The 15,696-nt window shown below is 35.7% G+C and overlaps 1 long non-coding RNA gene across 1 annotated transcript; it reads right to left on the bottom strand.

Annotated features, from left to right (window-relative positions):
* Positions 1 to 7,067: 7,067 nt before the first annotated feature.
* Positions 7,068 to 11,817, bottom strand: LOC141290130 (uncharacterized). Its single transcript, XR_012340050.1, has 6 exons — positions 11,559 to 11,817; positions 11,194 to 11,219; positions 10,920 to 11,016; positions 10,494 to 10,583; positions 10,104 to 10,186; positions 7,068 to 8,397 (listed from the first exon to the last, which is right to left on the bottom strand). It is a non-coding gene; the product is annotated as an uncharacterized lncRNA (long non-coding RNA).
* Positions 11,818 to 15,696: the final 3,879 nt, after the last annotated feature.

Here is a 15,696-nt window from a genome sequence, read left to right as displayed (position 1 = left end):
AGAAGCTAAAGTTCGATGACAAACTTTAAATGTTGGCTTGGAGAGCCAAATTGGGCAGCCTTCGGGCAAAAGGGCCAGCCCAGAACACCATAGTGGATTAATATGTGTATTTTAGGTTAAAACGGCTTGCCATACTGGAATAAGTGATGAGCGCCTGCTTCAAAGCCGCGTCGCGTTGCCGTGCGGTTGAGCCGAAAAGCAGAAATAAGCAAGCATTTAAACTTTTTATTATATGACTGAACTATTATTGTGTTGAATCGCTGGAGTGTTTGTATTAAAATACCTTTAAAAGACGTGCAAATGATGTCTTTGTTAACAGACACATAAATGCAGCCTTGCATCTCATGTTAAAGTTAAGCCTATGAAAAACGTAATTTGCACCCAATGCAGGTCTTTAAAAATATTCTTCTATATTTATTGTGTTGAATCGCTGGAGTGTTTTTATTTAAATGCCTTTAAAAGACGTGCAGTCATGTATAATTCTCAGACGGACATCTCGGAGCTCATGTCTAAACACACTGCTGAACGCAGCGCTCTCTGAAAACAAAATGCTAACAAACAACTGCATTTAGCTGTTGATATTTTCTAATCGGTGGACTGAATTAAATCGCTGCAATATTGTAATTTTAAAGGCGTTCTAATTCGTGCAAATTATGTCGTTCGTCTCCATGTATACTCGTTGAAAGCAATCTGTATGCGGTGAAGGAAATGCTTAGGGTTTTCAATAAATTCGCTCAAACAGCTGAATTCAGGTCTTGATGTGTTCTAATGGGTATTTACAATTAAATGGCTGGAATATTGTAATTTTAAAGGCATTATTTATATGCATTTTCCACCAAATTCAAAGTGAAAGTAAGTCACAGCTCGGTAACATGTTCGTTAGTGAAACGTATTGAAAAGCTCATTTGCAGCTAATGTAGTTCTTTAAAATATTCTTGTATATTGATTGTGTTGGATCGCTGGAGTGTTTTTATTTAAATGCTTTTAAAAGACGTGCAGTCATGTTTAATTCTCAGTCGGGTAAGTTAGCTCCGAGCCGTGAAAGCTCGTCTGTATAACACACATTTGCTGAAGACAGTGCTTTAACTTTGAAATAAAACAGATCACAAAAGGCTGATTTGTTGATGTGTTCTAATGGGTATTTACAAATAAATCGCTGAAATATATTAATTTTAAAGGCGTTCTAATTCGTGCAAGTTATGTTGTTTATGAGCACATACGGAGAGAGTTCGTGCTGACGGCTTGTATACTCGCTGAAGGGTGCGAGCTATTCTTTTACAAGAACTACTCACAAACCACTGAACTTAGCTGTTGATATGTTCTAATGGGTTTTTAGAGTTAAATCGCTGTAATATTTACATTTTTAAGGCGGTATTTATTTGTATTTCCACCGATTTCAGAGTGACTGTAAGTAAGAGGTTTGAGTCCCGCCTCTTTAGTCGAGAGGTATTACTGTTAGAGGGCGCATTTTTTCTCAGCCCATGTAATTCATTGGGAAATTTGTCATATTCAAAAATTAACAATAAATCAACTGTACATCTGATCAGTCCAAATAGATATAGCAACTCTTTCGGGACAAGGGCCCAGGTCTCTGCCAAGTTTGGGCCTTGTGGCTTCAAAGGCCTCGGAGGAGTAGCTGTCAGAAATTTTCTTAGGTCATAAGAATAATAACATATAATAATAATAATAATAAGTTTAAATAGCATAACAGTATGTTGGCTCTCCAAGCCAACATAATAATAATAAGTTTAAATAGCATAACAATATGTTGGCTTCTCCAAGCCAACATAATAATAACTAGAAGCTAAAGTTCGATGACAAACTTTAAATGTTGGCTTGGAGAAGCAAACCGGGCAGCCTTCGGGCAAAAGGGCCAGCCCAGAACACTTAGAGCTCTCTGATTGAATTGTTGCTAGTAAAAATGCTGTTATGATAAGTAATGCTTAGTATATTTTAGGCTAAACAGCTTGCCATAGTGGATTTATGTGTATTTTAGGTTAAAACGGCTTGCCATACAACAAGTGTGCAGCGCGTGCTTGAAAGCGTTGCTGTGCGGTTGAGCCTAAAAGCAGAAATCAGTAAGCATTTAAGCTGTGTAATATATTACTTTACTATTATTGTGTTTAATCGCTGGAGTGTTTGTATTTAAATACCTTTAAAAGACGTGCAAATTATGTCTTTGATGCAGATGAAGACTGAGCAGTGCATTCAATGTTAGTTAGTTAAGCCAGTGAAAAAAGTCATTTGCACTCAATGTAGGTCTTTAAAATATTCTTCTATATTTATTGTGTGCAATCGCTGGAGTGTTTGTATTTAAATGCCTTTAAAAGACGTGCAGTCATGTATAATTGTCAGTCGGACATCTCGGAGCTCATGTCTTAACACACTGCTGAACACATCACTCTCTGTATGAAAAAAAAAAAGCTCACAAACAACTGCATTTAGCTGTTGATATTTTCTAATGGGTGGACTGAATTAAATCGCTGCAATATTGTAATTTTAAAGGCGGTCAAATTCGTGCAAATTATGTCGTTCATCTCCATGTAAACAAGTTTAAGGCAACCTGTATGCGGTGAAGGAAATGCTTAGGGGTTTCAATAAATTCGCTCAAACAGCTGAATTCAGGTCTTGATGTGTTCTAATGGGTATTTACAATTAAATGGCTGGAATATTGTAATTTTAAAGGCGTTATTTATATGCATTTTCCACCGAAGTCAAAGTGAAAGTATAGGTCACAGCTCGGTAACATGTTCGTTAGTGAAACCTACTGAATAGCTCATTTGCAGCTAATGTTGTTCTTTAAAATATTCTTCTATATTTATTGTGTTGGATCGCTAGAGTGTTTTTATTTAAATGCTTTTAAAAGACCTGCAGTCATAATTCTCAGTCGAGTAAGTTAGCTCCGACCCGTGAAAGCTCGTCTGTATAACACATTTGCTGAAGACAGTGCTTTAACTTTGAAATAAAACAGATCACAAAAGGCTGATTTGTTGATGTGTTCTAATGGGTATTTACAAATAAATCGCTGAAATATATTAATTTTAAAGGCGTTCTAATTCGTGCAAATTATGTTGTTTATGAGCACATACAGAGAGAGTACATGCCGACGGCTTGTATAAGCTCTGACGGGTGCGAGCTTTTCTTTTACAAGAAATACTCACAAACCACTGAATTTAGCTGTTGATATGTTCTAATGGGTATTTAGAGTTAAATCGCTGTAATATTTATATTTTTAAGGCGGTATTTATTTCTATTTCCATTGTTTTCAGAGTGACTGTAAGTAAGAGGTTTGAATCCCGCCTCTTCAGTCGAGAGGTATTACTGTTAGAGGGCGCATTTTTTCTCAGCCCATGTAATTCATTGGGAAATTTGTCATATTCAAAAATTTATAATAAATCAACTGTACATCTGATCAGTCCAAATAGATATAGCAACTCTTTCGGGACAAGGGCCCAGGTCTCTGCCAAGTTTGGGCCTTGTGGCTTCAAAGGCCTCGGAGGAGTAGCTGTCAGAAATTTCTTTAGGTCATAAGAATAATAATAACTAGAAGCTAAAGTTCGATGACAAACTTTAAATGTTGGCTTGGAGAGCCAAATTGGGCAGCCTTCGGGCAAAAGGGCCAGCCCAGAACACTTAGAGCTCTGTAATTGAATTGTTGCTAGTAAAAATGGCAGTACGACTAGAAATGCTTAGTATATTTTAGGCTAAAACAGCTTGCCATAGAGGATCGTGTGTGGATTTTAGGTTAAAACGGCTTGCCATACTAGAATATGTGATGAGCGCCTGCTTCAAAGCCGCGTCGCGTTGCCGTGCGGTTGAGCCGAAAAGCAGAAATAAGCAAGCATTTAACCTTTGTAATATATTACTATACTATTATTGTGTTAAATCGCTGCAGTTTTTGTATTTAAATACCTTTAAAAGACGTGCAAATGATGTCTTTGATGATGCAGACGAAGAACTGAGCAGTGCAAACAGCTCATTTGCACTCAATGCAGCTCTTTAAAATATTCTTCTATATTTATTGTGTGCAATCGCTGGAATATTTTTATTTGATTACCTTTAAAAGACGTGCAAATGAATTCTTTGTTGACAGACTGATAATGCAGCCTTACATCTCATGTTCGTTAAAAACCTTTGAAACAGGTCATTTGCATTCAATGCGGCTCTTTAAAATATTCTTCTATATTTATTGTGTGCAATCGCTGGAGTGTTTTTATTTAAATGCCTTTAAAAGACGTGCAAATGATGTTTGTTGACAGACTGATAATGCAGCCATACATCTGATGTTCGTTAGTGAAACGTTTGAAATAGCTCATTTACACCCAATGTTGCTCTTTAAAATATTATTCTATATTTATTGAAAAAAAATGAATAAAAGACGTGCAAATGATGTCTTTGATGATGCAGACGAAGAACTGAGCAGTGCATCCAATGTTAGTTAGTTAAATCTATGAAACAGCTCATTTGCACTCAATGCAGCTCTTTAAAATATTCTTCTATATTTTTTGTGTGCAATCGCTGGAATGTTTTTATTTGATTACCTTTAAAAGACGTGCAAATGAATTATTTGTTGACACAGACTGATAATGCAGCCATACATCTCATGTTCGTTAGTAAAACGTTTGAAATAGCTCATTTACACCCAATGCAGGTCTTTAAAATATTCTTCTATATTTATTGTGTTGAATCGCTGGAGTGTTTTTATTTAAATGCCTTTAAAAGACGTGCAGTCATGTATAATTCTCAGTCGGACATCTCGGAGCTCATGTCTAACACACTGCTGAATGCAGCGCTCTCTGTATGAAAAAACAAAATGCTCACAAACAACTGCATTTAGCTGTTGATATGTTCTAATGGGTGGACTGAATTAAATCGCTGCAATATTGTAATTTTAAAGGCGTTCTAATTCGTGCAAATTATGTCGTTCGTCTCCATGTATACTCGTTGAAAGCAATCTGTACGCGGTGAAGGAATTGCTTAGGGTTTTCAATAAATTCGCTCAAACAGCTGAATTCAAGTCTTGATGTGTTCTAATGGGTATTTACAATTAAATGGCTGGAATATTGTAATTTTAAAGGCATTATTTATATGCATTTTCCACCAAATTCAAAGTGAAAGTAAGTCACAGCTCGGTAACATGTTCGTTAGTGAAACTGAAAAGCTCATTTGCAGCTAATGTAGTTCTTTAAAATATTCTTGTATATTCATTGTGTTGGATTGCTGGAGTGTTTTTATTTAAATGCTTTTAAAAGACGTGCAGTCATGTATAATTCTCAGTCGGGTAAGTTAGCTCCGATCCGTGAAAGCTCGTCTGTATAACACATTTGCTGAAGACAGTGCTTTAACTTTGAAATAAAACAGATCACAAAAGGCTGATTTGTTGATGTGTTCTAATGGGTATTTACAAATAAATCGCTGAAATATATTAATTTTAAAGGCGTTCTAATTCGTGCAAATTATGTTGTTTATGAGCACATACAGAGAGAGTACATGCCGACGGCTTGTATAAGCGCTGACGGGTGCGAGCTTTTCTTTTACAAGAAATACTCACAAACCACTGAATTTAGCTGTTGATATGTTCTAATGGGTATTTAGAGTTAAATCGCTGTAATATTTAAATTTTTAAGGCGGTATTTATTTCTATTTCCACCGTTTTCAGAGTGACTGTAAGTAAGAGGTTTGAATCCCGCCTCTTCAGTCGAGAGGTATTACTGTTAGAGGGCGCATTTTTTCTCAGCCCATGTAATTCATTGGGAAATTTGTCATATTCAAAAATTAATAATAAATCAACTGTACATCTGATCAGTCCAAATAGATATAGCATATCTTTCGGGACAAGGGCCCAGGTCTCTGCCAAGTTTGGGCCTTGTGGCTTCAAAGGCCTCGGAGGAGTAGCTGTCAGAAATTTTCTTAGGTCATAAGAATAATAACTATAATAATAATAAGTTTAAATAGCATAACAGTATGTTGGCTCTCCAAGCCAACATAATAATAATAAGTTTAAATAGCATAACAATATGTTGGCTTCTCCAAGCCAACATAATAATAATAATAAGTTTAAATAGCATAACAATATGTTGGCTTCTCCAAGCCAACATAATAAGTTTAAATAGCATAACAATATGTTGGCTTCTCCAAGCCAACATAATAAGTTTAAATAGCATAACAGTATGTTGGCTCTCCAAGCCAACATAACTAGAAGCTAAAGTTCGATGACAAACTTTAAATGTTGGCTTGGAGAAGCAAACCGGGCAGCCTTCGGGCAAAAGGGCCAGCCCAGAACACTTAGAGCTCTCTGATTGAATTGTTGCTAGTAAAAATGCTATCACGAAAAGTAATACTTAGTATATTTTAGGCTAAAACAGTTTGCCATAGAGGATTTATGTGTATTTTAGGTTAAAACGCCTTGCCATACATCAAGTGTGCAGCGGGTGCTTGAAAGCCACGACGCGTTGCTGTGCGGTTGAGCCTAAAAGCAGAAATAAGCAAGCATTTAAGCTGTGTAATATATTACTCTACTATTATTGTGTTTAATCGCTGGAGTGTTTGTATTTAAATACATTTAAAAGACGTGCAAATGATGTCTTTGATGCAGACGAAGACTGAGCAGTGCATTCAATGTTAGTTAGTTAAGCCTGTGAAAAAAGTCATTTGCACTCAATGTAGGTCTTTAAAATATTCTTCTATATTTATTGTGTGGAATCGCTGGAGTGTTTGTATTAAAATACCTTTAAAAGACGTGCAAATGATGTCTTTGTTAACAGACACATAAATGCAGCCGTGCATCTCCTCCCAGATAGCACACATACGTTGGGCCGACGTCGTCCCGACTTACAAAATTCCATCGGCGCGATGTCGCTCCGAGGTCGTTTGCTAATCGGCAAGACGTCGCCGCGATGTCGGCATTTGATCGCAAATGCTCTCCGGCCGACATTCGGCCGATGCAGCTTTAAATCCCGGCTGCTCGGCGTGGGCGCGGTTCACCGGCGTTTCGCTCATTCCTATTCTAACGTACCACCCGCGGCAGGAGCCGCTGGTTTATAATAAAACAATACACACGACACCACTCTCAATAACGGTTGCTTGTTTATTAACATTTTCAAGGCAGACATTAAACATACAAATACATTTACATTTATCAGATATATTTGTATCAAAAGTGACATACAAATGAGAATCATTCACTCTTTCAAAGATTAACCACAGCATTTGCAGTAAAACCATAGTAAAAACTAAATCAATATTTTTACTACAATAACCGTTTAACAATGACTGTTGCATTAAAACCACAGTAAGTACAAAACTAACCATTACTATAGTATTTGCAGTAAAACCATAGCAACCACATTTATTATGATTTTAAAAAACTATGGTTACTACAGTCATGCTTACCACAGTTTTACTTTAGTATTACTACAATTCAACTATAGTAGAACCATGGCATCAAAACCTTATGAACCAAAAAAAAAAAAAAAAAAAAAAAAAAAACTTGTTTACTACACTTATAGTTGCTACAGTTTTGCTATTGAAAAACCATGGTTAACTGCTCTATAATTATATACACATTTCATAATACTTCTCATTTCAAAGTAGGTTTACAGAAAATGCATTTTTCCAAGGTTACAATGTAAATAAAAAAAAAAACTTTAATCAGCCAGAGGTGACTGAGACTTACTGGGAAAGATCTTTTAGCAACAAAGAAATGTCCATATGACAGCATCTCAAAGATAAAGGTAATTATCTATTTTCATTGCCACATCAGAATCTAATCTATCTTCATGGCAAAAACCAATGTACAATATTACAAGAGCTACATGAACACAAAATAAAAACTGAGCAAACACTACAGCAGTTAAAATGTTTTAAGTTATATGATACAAATTTTAAAATCTTTTATGATAAAACATTACTAAAGTCTCCAGTGAAGTGTTCAGTTAAACACAATCATTTAACATTATTAAAGGGTAAGGTCAACAATGTTCAATCCACTTTGTATGTTACAAAGTTGTTAATATATGTAAAAGATTTCTCTGAGATCCCCAGTTTATTTATGAGCAAAACTCTGCTGCATGACGGAAAACGCAGTATTTTGTCATTTTGTTGATGCAAAAAGTGTTTTTGTCAAAATTCATAATTTCATTATGAGTCATCCTGCAGAGTGTTGCTTATAAGTAAAAAGGGATTTATAGGTAAACAGATTTACAGATATTAGAAACACTGCAATAATACAAAGCGGCTTGAAAATGTATACCCTTAAAGGCAATATAAGGATAATATTTCACAGTTTTGTATGTCCATGTACAGCTGGCATCATCTGAAGACTTGAGTGTTGCCGTCTTCTGAAGTCTTCACAAGTAAGGCTGGATCTGATCTTGAACTGGTGTAACCTCTGGTAACCTTGGGATGGGCATCCAGAGAAAGAAACAGGAAAGCAAAAGGAGAAAGATTAGCATAGCAGCTTTTCATATTATTTCAGACAAAGGATGATTTATTTAAATTACATATAATTGTAGTGCAATGTTTTGAGATGTGTTATGTGAATGCTTGGCTAAAAATGTGTATTTTTATTTAATTTAAACAAAAAGATTGTACCTGACCCCTGGACATTATCAGGAAGACTATTTTAAAGTTAAGGAATAAAATACAAAAAATGTGCTTATATACTTTAGTGGACTTTGATACATTCTCACTATTATCAATAGTCCAGAGTTTTGTAACCTCATTAGAGGCCAAATACTATCGCTGCTGTTGCCCGTATTTGTGTTTATTGTGATCTGGTTTAATCACAATAAGAATTTTTATAGAACCCTTGGTAAATATATTATTTGCCCTCAGTATTCAGGGAACAGACACGGAATGGACTACATATGCCACAGTATAATTTTAAGGGTTAGTTCACCCAAATATGAAAATTCTGTCATTAATTCCTCACTCTCATGTCATTACAAAACTGTAAGACCTTTGTTCATCTTAAAAACACCAATTAAGATGTTTTGGATGAAATCTGAGAGCTTTCTGACCCTGCATATACAGCAAGGGCCCTGACACGGTCAAGACACAGAAGGGTAGTAAAAGCATTATTAAAATAGTCCATGTGACATCAGCGATTCAACCTTCATTTTATGATGCTACGAGAGTACCAATTTAGTTTCTTTTGTGCACAAAATTACTCTCAGAGTTTCATAAAACTACAGTTGAACCACAGATGTCACATGGACAATGTCAACAATGTCATTACTACCCTTCTCTGTCTTGGTGGTACCCTTGCTGTCTATGCAGGGTCAGAAAGCTCTTGGATTTTATCAAAAATATCTTAAATTGTGTTCAGAAGATGAAAGGAGGTCTTACGGGTTTGGAACAACATTAGCGTGAGTAATTAATGACAGAATGTTCATTTTTAGGTGAACTAGCCCTATAAGTGGGAGGTACATCATAACTGTAATGTGCACTTCCTTTCAAAAGTTTACTTCTTTGAAATAAGACACTTCTGCTCACCAAGGCTGCATTTATTTGATCAAAAATGAAGTAAAAACAATAATATTGTAAAATATTATTACAAATTAACAGATTTTTGTGAATATATTGTGAACTTAATTTCTTTTTATCAAAGCTGCATTTTCAGCATCTTTACTCCAGTCTTCAGTGTGACATGATCCTTCAGAAATCATTCTAATTTGGTGATTTGCTGCTGAAAAAACATTTTTAATGTCTAATTATCAATGTCTTATCATTATCAATTATCAAAAGTTAAAGGAAACTAAATAAATGCTGTAAATGAAAAAAAAAAGAAAAAATATATATATATTTTTATTCATCAAAATATCCTCTTGCTTAAACTCAAACACATGATTAATGATTTCTAAAGGATCATGTGACCCTGAAGACTGGAGTAAAGATACTGAAAATGTAGCTTTGCATCACAGAAATAAATTAGTTCTCTAACTATATTAAAATAGAGAACAATCATTTTAAATTATATTAAATTTACAATATTACTGCTTAACTGTATTATTTATCAAAATACACAAAGCTGTGGTGGGCAGAAGAAACTTTACCATACCAAAACTTACGAAACAGTAGTGTATGTTTGATATTTTACTTACTAGATCATTGGTTTACAGTACTTTGGAGAAGAAGGTTCACTCTGAGTCTGCTGATCTGCCACAGGCCATCATCATGGAAGAATCTAGGAACAAAACATGCAATTTGTCACAGAGACCACAATATTTAGTATGCAGTTGCTGGTTTATTAGAAGGTTAAACAAGTTAAAGTACAGGTACAATGCAGAAAAAAAGAATACATAATATACTACAATTATATAACAATATGTTTTTAGTGTTAAGTAGTTACATTTGGATGTGAAAAGCTTCTTAAAATTACTATAATAAATATTAATTTAGCAAAATAATTTAACAGACACATGGTTATATAGGTTAAATATATTGTGTGAAAAATGCATATTAAGTTATTTTTATGAGCTTCTTCGGTTCACCTGTATTTCCTGCTTCTGTCAGCAGCTCTATTCAGACATTTTGAAACCTTGGAGCTTCCCTTCTGTTGTGGAGGCTTTATTTCTGTCATCCTGAAAGAACATATTTTGTCAGTATGTGTTTAACTTACCTTACAAGATCAAGAAGCATTTTCACTTGTTTTCAGCCATTTAGGTTCAATAAATGAGCCTACTTCCAATAACCCACAGACAATCTGTCAGCAAAAAAAATAAATAAATAAAAATAAAAAAAATTCATAAACAAGAGCTCAATCTCTAGAGTTAGCATACCTCATCTGTGAGATGCTAACGAACTTTTTCGAAGACATTAAACCATTTCTACTAAGTAAATATTCAACAGAAACGAGTCAATTACAAGTAAGGAACAGTTATATGTAATACTTGTGTGATTTTAAGCACTAAACTTACCTAAAAGCAGCGACGACGACAACAGCACCGAGAGACGGAGTTTTGTGTCAGGTGTCTTGCTGCCGCCCCGTTTCCATGGCAACCTCTCCAGCGTAAACTTAGATATTCAACATATTAAAATACGTCAAAGTCACGCAGTATTTACAAAAGTAAACATCTAGAATTGAATCATTACATTATTAATCTAGTTTCATTTAATCATTATCCAATCATGAATTTAAAACAGATTTTTAGTTTAAAAAGGAACCGCAACAATAACGTTAGCATGGCTCACCATAGAGACGGAGACTTTCTGGCAGCCTGTAACAGAGTGAAAAACACGACGAAAAACGTTAGTTAGGACAAAGCAGTGTAACACTATTGAAATAAAAACTAAAAACAAACTCTGAACTAAGCTTTTTGCTGCTCAGCGTCTAACGTTAGCTCCTCCCCTCAGAAAAACTACTGGAAACACAGTAATCCGTTAACGTTAGCTTAACAAGTAAAAGTTATTTGGAAATGAGCCCAATTCTCAAGTTGGGCTCAAGGCAAAGTCTTTTTACCTGTACTACAGTGCACCAAGCGCCTTATTAGTTATAAAGTGTCACGGAATTAACAAAATAATATATTTTTTCCAATTTAACTCAAGTGAAAACTTACCTGAAAGCCACGGATGTCGCCGGAGGTGTAGCCATCTTTCTGGTGGGTTGCTAAGAGACGAATAACCGTACAAATTCAAACAGAAAAGTGCGGCATCGGCCTTTTGTCGTGAGCCGACTCAGAGCCGATGTTTGATGAGCTGGCAAAATAGAGCAGTGACTGAATTACACCCGCCTACGCCTGGCCGATCCTTTTTAGATCTAGAGTTTATGAGGCCGACGTTCTGTTCACGGGCCGACGTCGGCCCGACGTATGTGTGCTGTCTGGGCTGTTAGTTAGTTAAGCCTATGAAAAAAGTCATTTGCACCCAATGCAGGTCTTTAAAATATTCTTCTATATTTATTGTGTGCAATCGCTGGAGTGTTTGTATTTACATGCCTTTAAAAGACGTTCAGTCATGTATAATTCTCAGACGGACATCTCGGAGCTCATGTCTACACTGCTGAACACAGCGCTCTCTGTATGAAAAAAAAAAAAAACTCACAAACAACTGCATTTAGCTGTTGATATTTTCTAATGGGTGGAATGAATTAAATCGCTGCAATATTGTAATTTTAAAGGCGTTCTAATTCGTGCAAATTATGTCGTTCGTCTCCATGTATACTCGTTGAAAGCAATCTGTACGCGGTGAAGGAAATGCTTAGGGTTTTGAATAAATTCGCTCAAACAGCTGAATTCAGGTCTTGATGTGTTCTAATGGGTATTTAAAATTAAATGGCTGGAATATTGTAATTTTAAAGGCGTTATTTATATGCATTTTCCACCGAAGTCAAAGTGAAAGTGTGGGTCACAGCTTGGTAACATGTTCGTTAGTGAAACCTATTGAATAGCTCATTTGCAGCTAATGTAGTTCTTTAAAATATTATTTTATATTTATTGTGTTGGATCGCTGGAGTGTTTTTATTTAAATGCTTTTAAAAGACGTGCAGTCTAATTCTCAGTCGGGTAACGTTAAAGCACTGTCTTCAGCAAATGTGTGTTATACAGACGAGCTTCACGGCTCGGAGCTAAGTTAACTTTGAAATAAAACAGATCACAAAAGGCTGATTTGTTGATGTGTTCTAATGGGTATTTACAAATAAATCGCTGAAATATATTAATTTTAAAGGCGTTCTAATTCGTGCAAATTATTTTGTTTATCAGCACATACAGAGAGAGTTTGTGCTGACGGCTTGTATACTCGCTGAAGGGTGCAAGCTTTCCTTTTACAAGAACTGCTCTCAAACCACTGAATTTAGCTGTTGATGTGTTCTAATGGGTATTTAGAGTTAAATCGCTGTAATATTTAAATTTTAAAAAGTGGTATTTATTTGTATTTCCACCGATTTCAGAGTGACTGTAAGCAAGAGGTTTGAGTCCCGCCTCTTCAGTGGAGAGGTATTGCGCCTTTAGATGGCGCATTTTTTCTCAGCCCATTGAAATCCCATAGAAATTTTTCATGTAAAAAAATTAATATTAAATCAACTGTAAGTCTGATCATTCCAAAAAGATATAGCAACACTTTCGTGACCAGGGCCCAGGGCTCCGCCGAGTTTGGGGCTTGTAGCCTTAAAGCTCTAGGAGGAGTAGCGTATAGAATTTTAGTCTCAGAAGAAGTTTAATAATAACTAGAAGCTAAAGTTCGATGACAAACTTTAAATGTTGGCTTGGAGAGCCAAATTGGGCAGCCTTGGGGCAAAAGGGCCAGCCCAGAACACTTAGAGCTCTGTAATTGAACAGCTTGCCATAGTGGATTAATATGTGTATTTTAGGTTAAAACGGCTTGCCAGACGAGATTCGTGCAGCGCTTGCTTCAAAGCCACGACGCGTTGCTGTGCGGTTGAGGCGAAAAGCAGAAATAAGCAAGCATTTAACCTTTTTATTATATGATTGTACTATTATTGTGTTGAATCGCTGGAGTGTTTATATTAAAATACCTTTAAAAGTCGTGCAAATGATGTCTTTGTTAACAGACACATATATGCAGCCGTGCATCTCATGTTCGTTAGTGAAACGTTTGAAATAGCTCCTTTACACTCAATGCAGCTCTTTAAAATAGTCTTCTATATTTATTGTGTGCAATCGCTGGAATGTTTTTATTTGATTACCTTTAAAAGACGTGCAAATGAATTCTTTGTTGACACAGACGGATGCAGCCGTACATCTCATGTTCGTTATTAAAAACCTTTGAAACAGGTCATTTGCATTCAATGCGGCTCTTTAAAATATTCTTCTATATTTATTGTGTGCAATCGCTGGAATGTTTTATTTAAATGCCTTTAAAAGACGTGCCAATGAATTCTTTGTTGACACAGACGGATGCAGCCGTACATCTCATGTTCGTTATTAAAAACCTTTGAAACAGGTCATTTGCATTCAATGCAGCTTTTTAAAATATTCTTCTATATTTATCGTGTGCAATCGCTGGAGTGTTTTTATTTAAATGCCTTTAAAAGACGTGCAAATGATATATTTGTTGACAGACTGATAATGCAGCCATACATCTCATGTTCGTTAGTAAAACGTTTGAAATAGCTCATTTACACCCAATGTAGCTCTTTAAAATATTCTTCTATATTTATTGTGTTGGATCGCTGGAGTGTTTTTATTTAAATGCTTTTAAAAGACGTGCAGTCATGTATAATTCTCAGACGGAGATGTGAAGCTCATCTGTAACACACTCTGTAAAGACAGCGGTTTAACTTTTATACAAAACAGCTCACAGCTGAATGTAGCTGTTGATGTGTTCTAATGGGTATTAAGAGTTAAATCGCTGTAATATTAAAATTTTTAAAGCGGTATTTATTTGTATTTCCACCGATTTCAGAGTGACTGTAAGTAAGAGGTTTGAGTCCCGCCTCTTCAGTGGAGAGGTATTGCGCCTCTAGATGGCGCATTTTTTCTCAGCCCATTGAAATCCTATAGAAATTTTTCATGTAAAAAAATTAATATTAAATCAACTGTAAGTCTGATCATTCCAAAAAGATATAGCAACACTTTGGTGACCAGGGCCCAGGGCTCCGCCGAGTTTGGGGCTTGTAGCCTTAAAGCTCTAGGAGGAGTAGCGTATAGAATTTTAGTCTCAGAAGAATTTTAATAATAATAATAATAAGTTTAAATAGCATAACAATATGTTGGCTCTCCAAGCCAACATAACTAGAAGCTAAAGTTCGATGACAAACTTTAAATGTTGGCTTGGAGAGCCAAATTGGGCAGCCTTCGGGCAAAAGGGCCAGCCCAGAACACTTAGAGCTCTGTAATTGAATTGTTGCTAGTAAAAATGGCAGTACGACTAGAAATGCTTAGTATATTTTAGGCTAAAACAGCTTGCCATAGAGGATCGTGTGTGGATTTTAGGTTAAAACGGCTTGCCATACTAGAATATGTGATGAGCGCCTGCTTCAAAGCCGCGTCGCGTTGCCGTGCGGTTGAGCCGAAAAGCAGAAATAAGCAAGCATTTAACCTTTGTAATATATTACTATACTATTATTGTGTTAAATCGCTGCAGTTTTTGTATTTAAATACCTTTAAAAGACGTGCAAATGATGTCTTTGATGATGCAGACGAAGAACTGAGCAGTGCAAACAGCTCATTTGCACTCAATGCAGCTCTTTAAAATATTCTTCTATATTTATTGTGTGCAATCGCTGGAATGTTTTTATTTGATTACCTTTAAAAGACGTGCAAATGAATTCTTTGTTGACAGACTGATAATGCAGCCTTACATCTCATGTTCGTTAAAAACCTTTGAAACAGGTCATTTGCATTCAATGCGGCTCTTTAAAATATTCTTCTATATTTATTGTGTGCAATCGCTGGAATGTTTTTATTTGATTACCTTTAAAAGACGTGCAAATGAATTATTTGTTGACACAGACTGATAATGCAGCCATACATCTCATGTTCGTTAGTAAAACGTTTGAAATAGCTCATTTACACCCAATGCAGGTCTTTAAAATATTCTTCTATATTTATTGTGTTGAATCGCTGGAGTGTTTTTATTTAAATGCCTTTAAAAGACGTGCAGTCATGTATAATTCTCAGTCGGACATCTCGGAGCTCATGTCTAACACACTGCTGAATGCAGCGCTCTCTGTATGAAAAAACAAAATGCTCACAAACAACTGCATTTAGCTGTTGATATTTTCTAATGGGTGGA

Source organism: Garra rufa, chromosome 17 (assembly GCF_049309525.1).
Source record: "Garra rufa chromosome 17, GarRuf1.0, whole genome shotgun sequence".
In the NCBI taxonomy this organism is placed as follows: Eukaryota; Metazoa; Chordata; class Actinopteri; order Cypriniformes; family Cyprinidae; genus Garra; species Garra rufa.
Note: the sequence above shows the minus strand (reverse complement) of the source record. Positions and strands in the feature narration are given on the sequence as shown.